The sequence below is a fragment of the Lepidochelys kempii genome, chromosome 6, assembly GCF_965140285.1.
Source record: "Lepidochelys kempii isolate rLepKem1 chromosome 6, rLepKem1.hap1, whole genome shotgun sequence".
NCBI classification, from domain to species: domain Eukaryota; kingdom Metazoa; phylum Chordata; order Testudines; family Cheloniidae; genus Lepidochelys; species Lepidochelys kempii.
In genome coordinates, this window is record NC_136385.1 from 9,860,085 (window position 1) to 9,874,465 (window position 14,381).

Sequence of the window (14,381 nt, forward strand, 5' to 3'; positions counted from 1 at the left end):
ACCAGGCAATTTGACTGAAACGATAGTAAAGAACAGAATGATCAGACACATGGATGAACACGATATGTTGGGGAAGAGTCATCACAGCTTTTGAAAAGGGAAATCAAGTCTCACCAATCTACTAGAATTCTCTGAGGGTGTCAACAAGCATGTGAACAAAGGTGATCCAGTTGATAGAATTTACTTGGACTTTCAGAAAGCCTTTGGCAAGAATCATAGAATCCTAGAATATCAGGGTTGGAAGGGACCTCAGGAGGTCATCTAGTCCAACCCCCTGCTCAAAGCAGGACCGATCCCCGACTAAATCATCCCAGGCAGGGCTTTGTCAAGCCTGACCTTAAAAACTTCTAGGGAAGGAGATTCCACCACCTCCCTAGGTAACGCATTCCAGTGTTTCACCACCCTCCTAGTGAAAAAGTTTTTCCTAATATCCAACCTAAATCTCCCCCACTGCAACTTGAGACATTACTCCTTGTTCTGTCATTTGCTATCACTGAGAACAGTCTAGAGCCATCCTCTTTGGAACCCCCTTTCAGGTAGTTGAAAGCAGCTATCAAATCCCCCTCATTCTTCTCTTCCGTAGACTAAACATCCCCAGTTCCCTCAGCCTCTCCTCATAAGTCATGTGTTCCAGTCCCCTAATCATTTTTGCTGCCCTCCGCTGGACTCTTTCCAATTTTTTCCACATCCTTCTTGTAGTGTGGGGCCCAAAACTGGACACAGTACTCCAGATGAGGCCTCACCAATGTCGAATAGAGGGGAACGATCACGTCCCTCGATCTGCTGGCAATGCCCCTACTTATACATCCCAAAATGCCATTGGCCTTCTTGGCAACAAGGGCACACTGTTGACTCATATCCAACTTCTCGTCCACTGTAACCCCTAGGTCCTTTTCTGCAGAACTGCTGCCGAGCCATTCGGTCCCTAGTCTGTAGCAGTGCATTGGATTCTTCCATCCTAAGTGCAGGACCCTGCACTTATCCTTATTGAACCTCATCAGATTTCTTTTGGCCCAATCCTCCAATTTGTCTAGGTCCCTCTGTATCCTATCCCTACCCTCCAGCGTATCTACGACTCCTCCCAGTTTAGTGTCATCTGCAAACTTGCTGAGGGTGCAATCCACACCATCCTCCAGATCATTTATGAAGATATTGAACAAAACCAGCCCCAGGACCGACCCCTGGGGCACTCCACTTGATACCGGCTGCCAACTAGACATGGAGCCATTGATCACTACCCGTTGAGACCGACAATCTAGCCAGCTTTCTATCCACCTTATAGTCCATTCATCCAGCCCATACTTCTTTAACTTGCTGGCAAGAATACTGTGGGAGACCATGTCAAAAGCTTTGCTAAAGTCAAGGAACTGAACACGTGCACTGTTTTCCCCTCATCCACAGAGCCAGTTATCTCATCATAGAAGGCAATTAGATTAGTCAAACATGACTTGCCCTTGGTGAATCCATGCTGACTGTTCCTGATCACTTTCCTCTCCTCTAAGTGCTTCAGAATTGATTCCTTGAGGACCTCCTCCATGATTTTTCCAGGGACTGAGGTGAGGCTGACTGGCCTGTAGTTCCCTGGATCCTCCTTCTTCCCTTTTTTAAAGATGGGCACTACATTAGCCTTTTTCCAGTCATCTGGGACCTCCCGCAATCGCCATGAGTTTTCAAAGATAATGGCCAATGGCTCTGCAATCACATCCACCAACTCCTTTAGCACTCTCGGATGCCACGCATCCGGCCCCATGGACTTGTGCTCGTCCAGCTTTTCTAAATAATCCCGAACCACTTCTTTCTCCACAGAGGGCTGGTCACCTTCTCCCCATGCTGTGCTGCCCAGTGCAGTAGTCTGGGAGCTGACCTTGTTTGTGAAAACAGAGGCAAAAAAAGCATTGAGTACATTAGCTTTTTCCACATCCTCTGTCACTAGGTTGCTTCCCTCATTCAGTAAGGGGCCCACACTTTCCTTGACTTTCTTCTTGTTGCTAACATACCTGAAGAAACCCTTCTTGTTACTCTTAACATCTCTTGCAAGGTCCCTCACCAAAGGCTCTTCAGCAAAGTATGCAGTCATTGGATAAGAGGGAAGGTCCTCTCACAGATTAGTAACTGGTTAAAAGATAGGAATAAATGGTCAGTTTTTACAATTGAGAGTTGTTAATAGTGAGGTTCCCCCAAAGATATATACCAGTGCTATTCAACATTTTCATAAATGATCTGGAAAACAAGGTAAACAGTGAGGTGGCAAAGTTTGCAGATGATACTAAGTTACTCAAGATAGTAAAGTCCACGCTGACTGTGAAGATTTACAAAGGAATCTCATAAAACTGGATAATTGTGCAAGAAAATGGAAGATAAACTTCAAGGTCCATCAGTGGCTATTAGCCAACATGGTCAGGGATGCAATCCCCTGTTCTGGATGTCCCTGAATCTCTGACTGCCAGAAGCTAGGCCTTGACACTAGAGGATGGATCACTTGATAAATTGCCCTGTTCTGTTGATTCTCTCTGAAGTATCTGGCACCAGCCACTGTTGGAAGACAGGATTCTGGGCTAGATGGATTAGACATTCCCCAAGGTACAATCTGGACTGCTGGGTCCCCTTAACTCTGCAATCTGAGATGCCTTTTACACTGCTTTGCTGGAGAACAGCAACCCCTCCAGGCTCTGCTCACACAGCCACTAGCATATAAAATCACTCCCACCTGAATCCATGAATGCTATGCCCAGACACCCACTAATTATATACATGGAGACACCTGAATATCCCCAGCCCCAACCTTGGCTCCCCAGAAATGAGTGTCTTATACTGCTCAGTAGACCCCCTGGACAGTATAAGCTCATAGATAGCCTGATATTCCAACAATAGGTAATGTTTATGCACCAGCCTTTGTTATCTCAAGTAGAGGTTTCCCAAACACTTCAATCAAACACACTGGTTTAGATAAAACAATAAAACAAGTTTATTAACTGGAGAAAGATAGATTTTAAGTGATAAAGCATAAAGGTTAGAATTGGTCACAAAACAAATAAAATAAAACCACAAACTATTCCTAAACTTTACCAAGCTAAATGAGATTTGAAGCAAACATCTTTCTCACCACAGCAGATGCTTCAGGCAGTTCAGAATTCACAGCTCTCACTTCACAGGCTGGATTTCCTGTTAGCCTGGGACATCTCTCCTTGCTTCAGTGTCTTTAAGATATTCATTAATCTCAAGTAGAGAGAAGGGAGGTGGAGAGGAGAGGTGGCCCGAGGCCTTTTTTCCTCCTTCTTATACTCCAACCCTTTGTACTGGAAAAATCCTTGCTGGGTCATGGGGTAGGTCTGTTGCATATGCGAGCTACAAATTGTCCTTCAGATGAATTGTAAATACTTTGTTTTTATCTCCCCCCCCCGCCCCCCACGCTGATGAATGTCTGGTTAAACAGGTAATGACTCTTTAGCATTCTGCTGGTGTACCAGTGTGTCTTTGTCTCTGGGAAATTAGTTTGTGGGTTTTACCCAAAATTACAACATATTTCATTAAAAAATATAGCAAAATCTTGTAAATTTACATGTAGTGTTGTTACACACATTTCAACATGATAATAATATTCAGTAAATTGTGAGTTTTCAAATAATACCTCACAAGGCATGCTTTGTACACAATGTATCATAACCACATAAAAGAGGTGAACATGGGGTACAGGCTGTCACAGTGGACCATTGGTCTGATGCAGTAGGCCATTCTTATGTTCATTTGTTCTTATGATCACTGGATACCTCCATTCCCAAGGGAACAGTGTACCCCAGTTTATCAGTTGCACCTTGGACCACTGGTCTTGTACCACACACAGCTGTTGAGTTCACAGCTGTTGAGTTCCAGCATAGTAAAACAAAAGGAATTTTATTTTAAGAAAGAATAGAGATTCAAAGAGAAACAAGCGTAAGTGATGGCATCAAATGGTTACATCCAAAGCAAAATCACAAAATGTGAACTAGGACCTACCCTTATTAATAGTTACCTTTCCTATGTAATAAAATAGATTCTCACCCCAAAGTTAGGAGCTAGGACCCAGTCTTTCACAAAGTACCCTGCTCATCAAGGTATCTCCTCAATGAATGGATCCAGGCTATCTTTCTCCACCCTGTGATATACTGAATCAGGCCTGGTCTATGTTACAAAATTAAGTCGGCTCAAGCATATTGCTGAGGGGTATGAAAAAATCCACACCGCTGAGCAGTCTAGTTAAGCCAATCAAGCCCTGGTGTAGGCAGCGCTATGGAATTCTACTGTCGACCTAGCTACTGCCTCTCGGGGAGGTGGATTACCTATGCTGATGGGAGAACTCCTCCCGTCAGTGCAGGTAGTGTCTACACAGAAGTGCAGCTGTGTCACTGTAGCATTTTCATTCACAAACAGTGTGATCCCCTCACTGTCATAGAGTTCCTTTTCATTTCCATATGGTTTCAATGTTTATAGTTTGATGGTTTTCCATAGACTTTTCTGGGTTGGTAGAATGGTAGACAACTGAGCACTATATTACATAATCAGCTAACCAGGGAGGGGTGGCAACTCCCTCCCATTTCAGTGGGCCTCCATTGAGACATGTTATTCCCTGGTGACTCACTTTCACTCCAAGACCAGAAGGGCATAATTTTCAATATAGTTACACTATTTCTTAAAAATTACCCATATCCACACCTCACAATGACTATGAGTACCAATAAGTTACAAGCTTTCAGTAGAGACCTCACATGCTACCCTTCATAGATAAATACCATGAAAGTGGTGTATTAGGTGCAGGGAGTTTGTCAGGTTTGTTGAGACAGGAATTGCTTGTAAAGAACAGTGACCCTTTTACGAGTTGGCACCAATGCCTCTGTGTCACATGTACCATGGGAAGAGCCATTTGAGGAGGAGGAAGAAAAAAACCCTCCCCTACTTCCCCCATGCCCACACCCAATTTATTATAACATAACCTATATAGGTGCTCATTAACATTTAAACAGCATATGTAACAAATTGAGATTGATATAATATATACTATTTCACCTTAACAGTTAGTAGGGTTACCACATTAAGTGAGGTATTACATCCTACATACACGGCAAAGATTGGCAGTCCTCTAATGATCCACACATCCACAGAAGAGGGGAGGGAAAAGGAACCTAACATGTAGCAAGGCCATGTTTCTTCATCATTATCGCCAATAACTATCAGGGTATGTTTACACTACGAAATTAAATCGAATTTATAGAAGTCGGTTTTGTAGAAAGTGTTTTTATACAGTTGATTGTGTGTGTCCTCACACAAATGCTCTAACTGCATGTTGTCGGCAGAGTGTGTCCACAGTACTGAGGCAACCGTCAACTTCCAGAGCGTTGCACTGTGGGCGGCTATCCCACAGTGCCCGCAGTCTCCGCCGCCCATTCGAATTCTGGGTAGAAATCCCAGTGCCTGATGGGGCTAAAACATTGTTGCGGGTGGTTCTGGGTACATATCGTCAGGCCCCCGTTCCCTCCCTCCCTCCATGAAACCAAGGGCAGACAATCACTTTGCACCTTTTTTCTTGAGTTACCTGTGCAGATGCCATACCACAGCAAGCATGGAGCCCGCTCAGCTAACCGTCACCGTATGTCTCCTGGGTGCTGGCAGATGTGGTACTGCATTGCTACACAGCAGCAGTTAATTGCCTTTTGGCAGCAGACAGTGCAGTATGACTAGTAGCCATCATCGACATAGTCCTGGGTGCTCTTTTAACTGGGTGCCTGGGCAAACATGGGAGTGACTCAGCCAGGTCATTTCTCTTTTAAGTTTCGTCTCGTGGCGATTGAGTCTGACCGGCAGTGCACTGTCTTTTAACCTCCAGCTAGCAGAAGATGATGGCTAGTAGTCATACTGCACCGTCTTCTGCTGAGCACACAGGAGATGATGATGGCTAGCGGTCGTACTGCACAGTCTGCTACCAGCAAGATGTATAAAGATAGATGAAGTGGCTCAAAACAAGAAATAGACCAGATTTGTTTTATATTCATTTTCTCCTCCCTCCCTCCCTCTGTGAAATCAGCAGCCTGCTAAACTCAGTTTTGAGTTCTATCCTTGAGGTTTTGAGTTCTATCCTTGAGGGGGCCATTCAGTTTCTCGCAAAGCCACCCCCTTTGTTGATTTTAATTCCCTGTAAGCCATGTCGTCAGTCGCCCCTCCCTCATCAGGGCAATGGCAGACAATCATTCCGCGCCTTTTTTCTGAGCGGACGCCATACCACGGCAAGCATGGAGCCCGCTCAGATCACTTGGGCAATTAGGAGCACATTAAACACCATGCGCATTATCCAGCAGTATATGCAGCACCAGAACCTGGCAAAGCGATACCGGGCGAGTAGGCGATGTCAGTGCGGTGACGTGAGTGATGAGGACATGGACACAGACTTCTCTCAAAGCACGGGCCCTGGCAATGTGGGCATCATGCTGCTAATGGGGCAGGTTCATGCTGTGGAATGCCAATTCTGGGCTCGGGAAACAAGCACAGACTGGTGAGACCGCATAGTGCTGCAGGTCTGGGACAATTCCAAGTGGTTGCGAAACTTTTGCATGCATAAGGGCACTTTCATGGAACTTTGTGACTTGCTTTCCCCTGCCCTGAGGCACAAGAATACCAAGATGAGAGCAGCCCTCACAATTGAGAAGCGAGTGGCAATAGCCCTGTGGAAGCTTGCAACGCCAGACAGCTACCGGTCAGTTGGGAATCAATTTGGAGTGGGCAAATCTACTGTGGGGGCTGCTGTGATGCAAGTAGCCAACGCAATCAAAGATCTGCTGATATCAAGGGTAGTGACCCTGGGAAATGTGCAGGTCATAGTGGATGGCTTTGCTGCAATGGGATTCCCTAACTGTGGTGGGGCCATAGACGGAACCCATATCCCTATCTTGGCACCGGAGCACCAAGCCGGCGAGTACATAAACCGCAAGGGGTACTTTTCAATAGTGCTGCAAGCTCTGGTGGGTCACAAGGGACGTTTCACCAACATCAACGTGGGATGGCCGGGAAAGGTACATGACGCTCGCATCTTCAGGAACTCTGGTCTGTTTCAAAAGCTGCAGGAAGGGACTTTCTTCCCAGACCAGAAAATAACCGTTTGGGGATGTTGAAATGCCTATAGTTATCCTTGGGGACCCAGCCTACCCCTTGATGCCATGGCTCATGAAGCCATACACAGGCAGCCTGGACAGTAGTCAGGAGCTGTTCAACTACAGGCTAAGCAAGTGCAGAATGGTGGTAGAATGTGCATTTGGACGTTTAAAGGCGCGCTGGTGCAGTTTACTGACTTGCTTAGACCTCAGCAAAACCAATATTCCCACTGTTATTACTGCTTGCTGTGGGCTCCACAATATCTGTGAGAGTAAGGGGGAGACGTTTATGGTGGGGTGGGAGGTTGAGGCAAATCGCCTGGCTGCTGGTTTCGCACAGCCAGGCACCAGGGCGGTTAGAAGAGCACAGGAGGTGCGGTGCGCATCAGAGAAGCTTTGAAAACCAGTTTCATGACTGGCCAGGCTACGGTGTGAAAATTCTGTTTGTTTCTCCTTGATGAAACCCTCCGCCCCTTGGTTCACTCTACTTCTCTGTAAGCTGACCACCCTCCCCTCCTCCCTTCGATCACCACTTGCAGAGGCAATAAAGTCATTGTTGCTTCACATTCATGCATTCTTTATTCATTCATCACAGAAACAGGGGGATAACTACCAAGGTAGCCCAGGAGGGGTGGTGGAGGAGGGAAGGACAAGGCCACACAGCACTTTAAAAGTTTAAAACTTTAAAACTTATTGAATGCTAGCCTTCTGTTGCTTGCTTGGGCAATCCTCTGGGGTGGAGTGGTCGGGTGGCCAGAGGCCCCCACACCACGTTCTTGGGCGTCTGGGTGAGGAGGCTATGGAACTTGGGGAGGAGGGCGGTTGGTTACACAGGGGCTGTAGCGGCGGCCTGTGCTCCTGCTGCCTTTCCTGCAGCTCAACCATACGCTGGAGCATATTGGTTTGATCCTCCAGCAGCCTCAGCATTGAATCCTGCCTCCTCTCATCATGCTGCCGCCACCTTTCAGCTTCAGCCCTCTCTTTAGCCCTCCACTTACTCTCTTCAGCCCACCACCTCTCCTCCCGGTCATTTTGTGCTTTCCTGCACTCTGACATTGTCTGCCTCCACGCATTCGTCTGTGCTCTGTCAGTGTGGGAGGACAGCATGAGCTCAGAGAACATTTCATCATGAGTGCGTTTCTTTCGCCGTCTAACCTTCACTAGCCTCTGGGAAGGAGAAGATCCTGTGATCCTTGAAACATGCAGCTGGTGGAGGAAAAAAAAAAGAGACAGTGGTATTTAAAAAGACACATTTTATAGAACAATGGGTATGCTCTTTCAGGGTAAACCTTGCTGTTAACATTACATACACAGCACATGTGCTTTCGTTCCAAGGTCGCATTTTGCCTTCCCCCACCACGTGACTAGCCCCTCCCCCCTCCCCGTGGCTAACAGTGGGGAATATTTCTGTTCAGCCATAGGCAAACAGCCCAGGAGAAACAGGCACCTCTGAATGTTCCCTTAAGAAAAGCACCCTATTTCAACCAGGTGACTATGAATGATATCACTCTCCTGAGGATAACACAGAGAGATAAAGAACGAATGTTGTTTGAACGCCAGCAAACATACACTGCAATGCTTTGTTCTACAATGATTCCCAAGTACGTGCTACTGGCCTGGTGTGGTAAAGTGTCCTACCATGGTGGGTGGAATAAGGCTGCCCTCCCCAGAAACTTTTGCAAAGGCTTTGGGAGTACATCCAGGAGAGCCGGAAATGCCAGGGCAAATTAATCATTAAACATGCGTGCTTTTAAACCACGTATAGTATTTTAAAAGGTACACTCACCAGAGGTCCCTTCTCCGCCTGGCGGGTCCGGGAGGCAGCCTTGGGTGGGTTCGGGGGGTACTGGCTCCAGGTCCTGGGTGAGAAACAGTTCCTGGCTGTCGGGAAAACCGGTTTCTCCGCTTGCTTGCTGTGAGCTATCTACAACTTCATCATCATCATCTTCCTTATCCCCAAAGCCTGCTTCTGTGTTGCCTCCATCTCCATTGAAGGAGTCAAACAACACGGCTGGGGTAGTGGTGGCTGAACCCCCTAAAATGGCACGCAGCTCATCATAAAGCGGCATGTTTGGGGCTCTGACCCGGAGCGGCCATTTGCCTCTCTGGTTTTCTGGTAGGCTTGCCTCAGCTCCTTAAGTTTCACGCGGCATTGCTTTGGGTCCCTGTTATGGCCTCTGTCCTTCATTCCCTGGGAGATTTTGACAAATGTTCTGGCATTTCGAAAACTGGAACGGAGTTCTGATAGCACGGATTCTTCTCCCCATACAGCAATCAGATCCCGTACCTCCCGTTCGGTTCATGCTGGAGCTCTTTTGCGATTCTGGGACTCCATCATGGTCACCTCTGCCAATGAGCTCTGCATGGTCACCTCTGCTGATGAGCTCTGGCCAGCGTGGTAAGCTGCAGGTGACCATGCAAACAGGAAATTGAAATTCAAAAGTTCGCAGGCCTTTTCCTGTCTACCTGGCCAGTGTATCTGAGTTGAGAGTGCTGGCCAGAGTGGTCACAATAGAGCACTCTGGGATAGCTCCTGGAGGCCAATACCATCTAATTGCATCCACAATACCTCAAATTCGACCCGGCAAGGCCGATTTAAGTGCTAATCCCCTTGTTGGGTGTGGAGTAAGGAAATAGATTTTAAGAGCCCTTTAAGTCGAAAAAAAGGGCTTCGTCATGTGGACGGGTGCAGGGTTATATCGATTTAACGCTGCTAAATTCGACCTCAACTCCTAGTGTAGACCAGGGCTCAGAGTATAAACACAATAGATGTAACTTGAATCATTAACAATCAACAATAACCTAAATTGAGGTGATATGGCAAAAGGGATGGAAAATCAAGAGGTGAGGCCAGCTAACAATAATTTACAAAATGGGGTAGGGGGCATAGGAGAGGGAAATAAATCTGCAGAGGAGAGTGAGGCCATTTATACAGATCCAGATTGGGGAAGGGCGTGTTTCAGTGAGAAAGAAGGATTCAGCAAATTGCCGTACAGAGAGCTGCAATTCCCTTCTCATGTCTCACAGGGTAACTGTTAAGCAAAAGCAAGCAGCATGAACCAGCATGTACTGTCCACATTACACAGATGCTCACTATCATAAGATTCAGTCCCAGTCCAAGGGAGGTATAAATTATTATGCATCAAGTAAATGTTTCACCTTCATAGTCCTTCCTAGCAGATGGGGTCATTGGTTTCACTGTGGATCTGGATAATCACATACCACTGGCATTGGTAATTCCAGGTACAGTTTTATAGACCCCGACTTCTTATATACTCAGTGGGGGAGGCAGAAGTCTTAAAGAAAAAAGCAGCCTCAAAAATTGTTTCCAGTAAAACAGACCAAGCAAAGAATACCTTCCTTCTATCTTAAATACAGACATTGGGGGTGGAGCAGAATAAGGACTAGTCTATGCCTTGAAGTGTAAAAGAGAGGATCAGTCTCTGGGGTGCTGATCAGAAGAGAGTCCCTCACAGAGAATCCATACATTTCTTAGCTTCTGTTGCTGTGCCAAAACTGTGGCATTATCCTTCAGTCTTAGTCTGAAATCTGGCCGGAAATTAAATGTAGTATGTCATCGGCCTTGTATGCTTGTTCATGGCCTTATTGAACTGGGCCCTTCCCCCTGCCACCTGCTGAGTGTAGACAGAACACCATGATGCTCTTGCTGCCCCATTTCAATTCCCAAGCCTTATGCAGGATAACTGTCTGGTGCCACATTTTAAAAACTTCATCATTAAAAAATGAGGAAAGGTCTTGGTCTCACATCTGCTGGGGGCTTCGGGGCTAACAACGGAACGGTGCTCCCTCTCAATTTCAAAATCAGTTCCCAAAGGGGGTTTTAAGAATTCTGGGGTAGCCTTATTTAGGAATTTCTAGACTTACCTTTTTTAAAGCCCTCCAGAAAGGCAACCAAATGCAAATTATTATATCTTGATCTGCCTCCTGATAGTTGACTCTCTCCTGTAGGGCTCTAATTCTCTGCATTTGCTGATTTGAGGAGGAGTTACTGGCTGTTACAGAGTCTTCCAGTGCAGACACATGGGCCTCAACTTGCCCCACTCTCCTTGAGAGCCTTCATAGGCTTGTTTGATGAGCTGCAGTGGTCTTTTTCACATCAGCAATATCAGCTGACGTTGTTCTTCAGAGATCTACTGAAGCACCTGCAAGGTTTGCTCAGGATTCTATCTGGAGCTTCTTCCTGCATCTCCATCTCTGCCTGACATGGGCTCTCAGATAGCTTTTACTTTTTGCAGGCCTGCTCCATTACTGGAGAAGAGGAGAGGTCCAAACTCTTATCCAGGGATCCCTTAGCAGATGGTGCATTGATATCAACCTAAATTAACTACATTTATAGTAGGATTTCTATTATTTTGAACACATTCTGTGGGGTATAACAAGGAGCAAGAAGCTTGGAGCTCAGGCAGCATACCTCCCCTGTTGGCTCCCCCTGGAATCCTGTTGTTATTATTAACCATATGTTTTGTGAAAGGGAGTTTATTTTTAGCCAATAGTGCTACTAGCCAGCTAGGGTATGTCTACACAGTGAGGAGCAGCCAGCAGCAGCAAGTCTCAGAGTGTGGGTCAACAGACTTGACCTTGAATTACTGTGCTAAAAAGAGCTGTGTAGACATTGCAGCTTGGGCTGGGACCCTAGGCTGATTAGCCAGGTCTCGCCGCTATTTTTAGCGCCATAGCGTGAGCTCCTCAAGCCCAAGTGTGTCAACCCGGGCGCTGAGACCCACGGAGCCCAAGCTCCAGCCCGAGCTAAAACATCTCACAGCTATTGTTAAAGCTGTAGAGTGAGCCCGAGTCCATTGACCTAGGTTCTGACACTTACTGCTACTTGCTGTGTAGACAGACCCACAGTGGCATGGTAGGCTGCTGTGGGGGTGGAGCATGACTGACTTACTTCTGCTCAGCAGTCACCTTTAATCTTCCCTCATTAACGGTTTGTCTGCATGGGGAATTTTACAGGCCATATACAACTGTAATTATATATCTCTCACTCCCCATATGGATATACTTATTCCAGAATAAAAGTGTCCACATGGGAAATTGTACCAGTATAACCAGAGTGGCATAATTATACTGGTAGAACTCCTCATATAGACAAGCCCTAAAAGATACACAAATGCGCACACACGCGTGTACAAGTATTCCTCCTTGTGCAACATCCCAGTTTTTAAATGATCCGTATCTCCGTTACCAGCCACTCTCTGCTCTTGGTTCCTGCCACTGTGCCCTTATGATCAGTCCTCCCACAAGATTCAACTCCATTACCTTGCAATTCCAACTAACCCCCACACCCCGCCAAAGGATCTGTTCCTACCTTCACCAGCTCCTTTCCCCATCTGAATCTCATATCTGTCATCATAAATAAGCCAATACTTCTCGCCCATCCTTCTTACATCTTGTACTTAAGTGCCGCTCTCCAAGCAAAGAAAGTACCACACCACTGTTTTATATCACATGTGGAGTCCCTATTGCGCTGCTACAGATAATGTAATCTGAAGTTACACTTGCTCTATTGGGTTTCTTTTTCACATGGAGGTTTACCAAGGGTATAACAAGCTTTTGTTTTTGATTGACGCTTTTCCCACATTCGGTACATTTGTGAGGTCTCTATCCCTGGTGCACTGACTGTGGCTGGCTAAGGGTGAATTTCTGATGAAAGCTTTTCCCACATTCAGTTCATTTGTGAGGTCTCTCTTCAAGATGCACTAACTGATGCTGGGAAAGGGTGAACTTCTGACGAAAGCTTTTTTCACAATAAGGACATTTATAGGGCCTCTCCCCAGTATGGATCCTCAGGTGCTTAGTCAGGGTTGATTTCCGCCCAAAGCCTTGCCCACATTCAGTGCATTTATGGGGTTTTTCCCCCGTGTGGGTTCTACAGTGACTGGAAAGGTCCCCTTTCAGCCTGAAGCTTTTGTCACAGTCAGGACACTGATAGGGTTTCTCTCCTGTGTGGATTCTCTGATGCAGAGCAAGGTATGAGCTCTCACTGAACCTTTTTTCACAGCCAGCACAGCTATAGGGTTTCTCCTCTTTGTGCGTCCGTAGGTGTTTACTGAGTATCGACTTCCGTCCAAAGCTCTTCCCACAGTCAGCACATACATAAGGTTTCTCTCCCGTGTGGCTTTTTTGATGCCTTCGGAGGTGTGAGTTCCGGCGGTAGCTTTTCCCACACTCAGCACAGCTGTGTCGTTTCTCATCTGGGTGGATTTTCTGATGCAGGTCAGGGGCTGTGCAGCTACTAAAGCTTCTCTTACTATTACTTTGTGTATTCAGCTGTGCTCCCACCTTAGTTCCCTGGTAGGCAATGGTGCGGTTCAATTTCTTAGAACTTCCTTCACATACAGCGGATTCACAGTCTTTCCCCCCTGCAGGGTAAGCTCGCTGCTGTCCTCTCCTGCCCCGACTCTTACCAGCATCTGCCAGTTCACATCTCTGAGATGCCTCATGAGTCTTCGCTCCCACTGGCTTTTTCTGTTGAGGATGCTCATCCTTGTTCTCACTCACAATCCCATCATTAAACCTCCTATGCATCTCTTCGTTGTGGATTCTCTGATGCTGAATAAATCTCTCTCTCAGGATAAAGAGCTGGCCGCACACTGGACACTTACGGGGTCTCTCCAACTTGTGAACTGTGTAACGGTGAAGAACAAGGCTTGTCTTGTGTCTGAAGCTTTTCCCGCATTCATTACATTTATAGGGTCTCTCCTCTGTATGAATTCTCAGATGTATCTGAAGGCACTGTTGTTGAGAAAAGCTTTGGACACATTCATTACACTTGTAGGCACTCTTTTCTGCACAAGTTTGCTGACAATGCTTAACGAGGAGTGAGCATTTATTGAAACTTTCACCAGGTTCAGTACCTGTGTTTGGGCTCTTCCCCGTGCAGGCTGTCTGGTGGGTGCTGGTGTCTTTGGATTTCTCTAAACTTCTTTTGCTATGAGTGGATTTACTCCTGCCTGGAGGGTCTTCCCAGTGCCTCCCTGTCCTGCCCTGACTCTCACTGGCATCTCCCCATTCAAGGCAACAGAGTCTCCCTGAGAACAACCTTTGTGGTTCTGCTCCTGTAGATACTACTTTTGGGGCTTTTTTCTCCTTCTCACTCACCGTCCCAGCACCTGGTGGGAGAGAGAGAGAGAATCCAGATGTGATTCATTGCCTGTGCTGGGTGCAGAGGGGGCAGCAAAGGGATTTGTCACTGATCAGAAAACCTGACGGACAGGAAGCAAATTTCCCTAATGTTTCCCT

At 46.5% G+C, this 14,381-nt stretch overlaps 1 pseudogene across 1 annotated transcript in view; it reads right to left on the reverse strand.

Moving 5' to 3' along the window:
- Positions 1 to 6,877: 6,877 nt before the first annotated feature.
- The window catches only part of LOC140912953 (uncharacterized), a 46,467-nt pseudogene continuing 38,963 nt past the window's right edge, over positions 6,878 to 14,381 (reverse strand). The window contains exons 12-13 of the transcript XR_013635909.1: positions 8,902 to 14,251; positions 6,878 to 8,321 (exon numbers count right to left, since the gene is read on the reverse strand). The product of XR_013635909.1 is annotated as an uncharacterized LOC140912953 (transcript). The remainder of the gene's footprint in view (positions 8,322 to 8,901; positions 14,252 to 14,381) is intronic.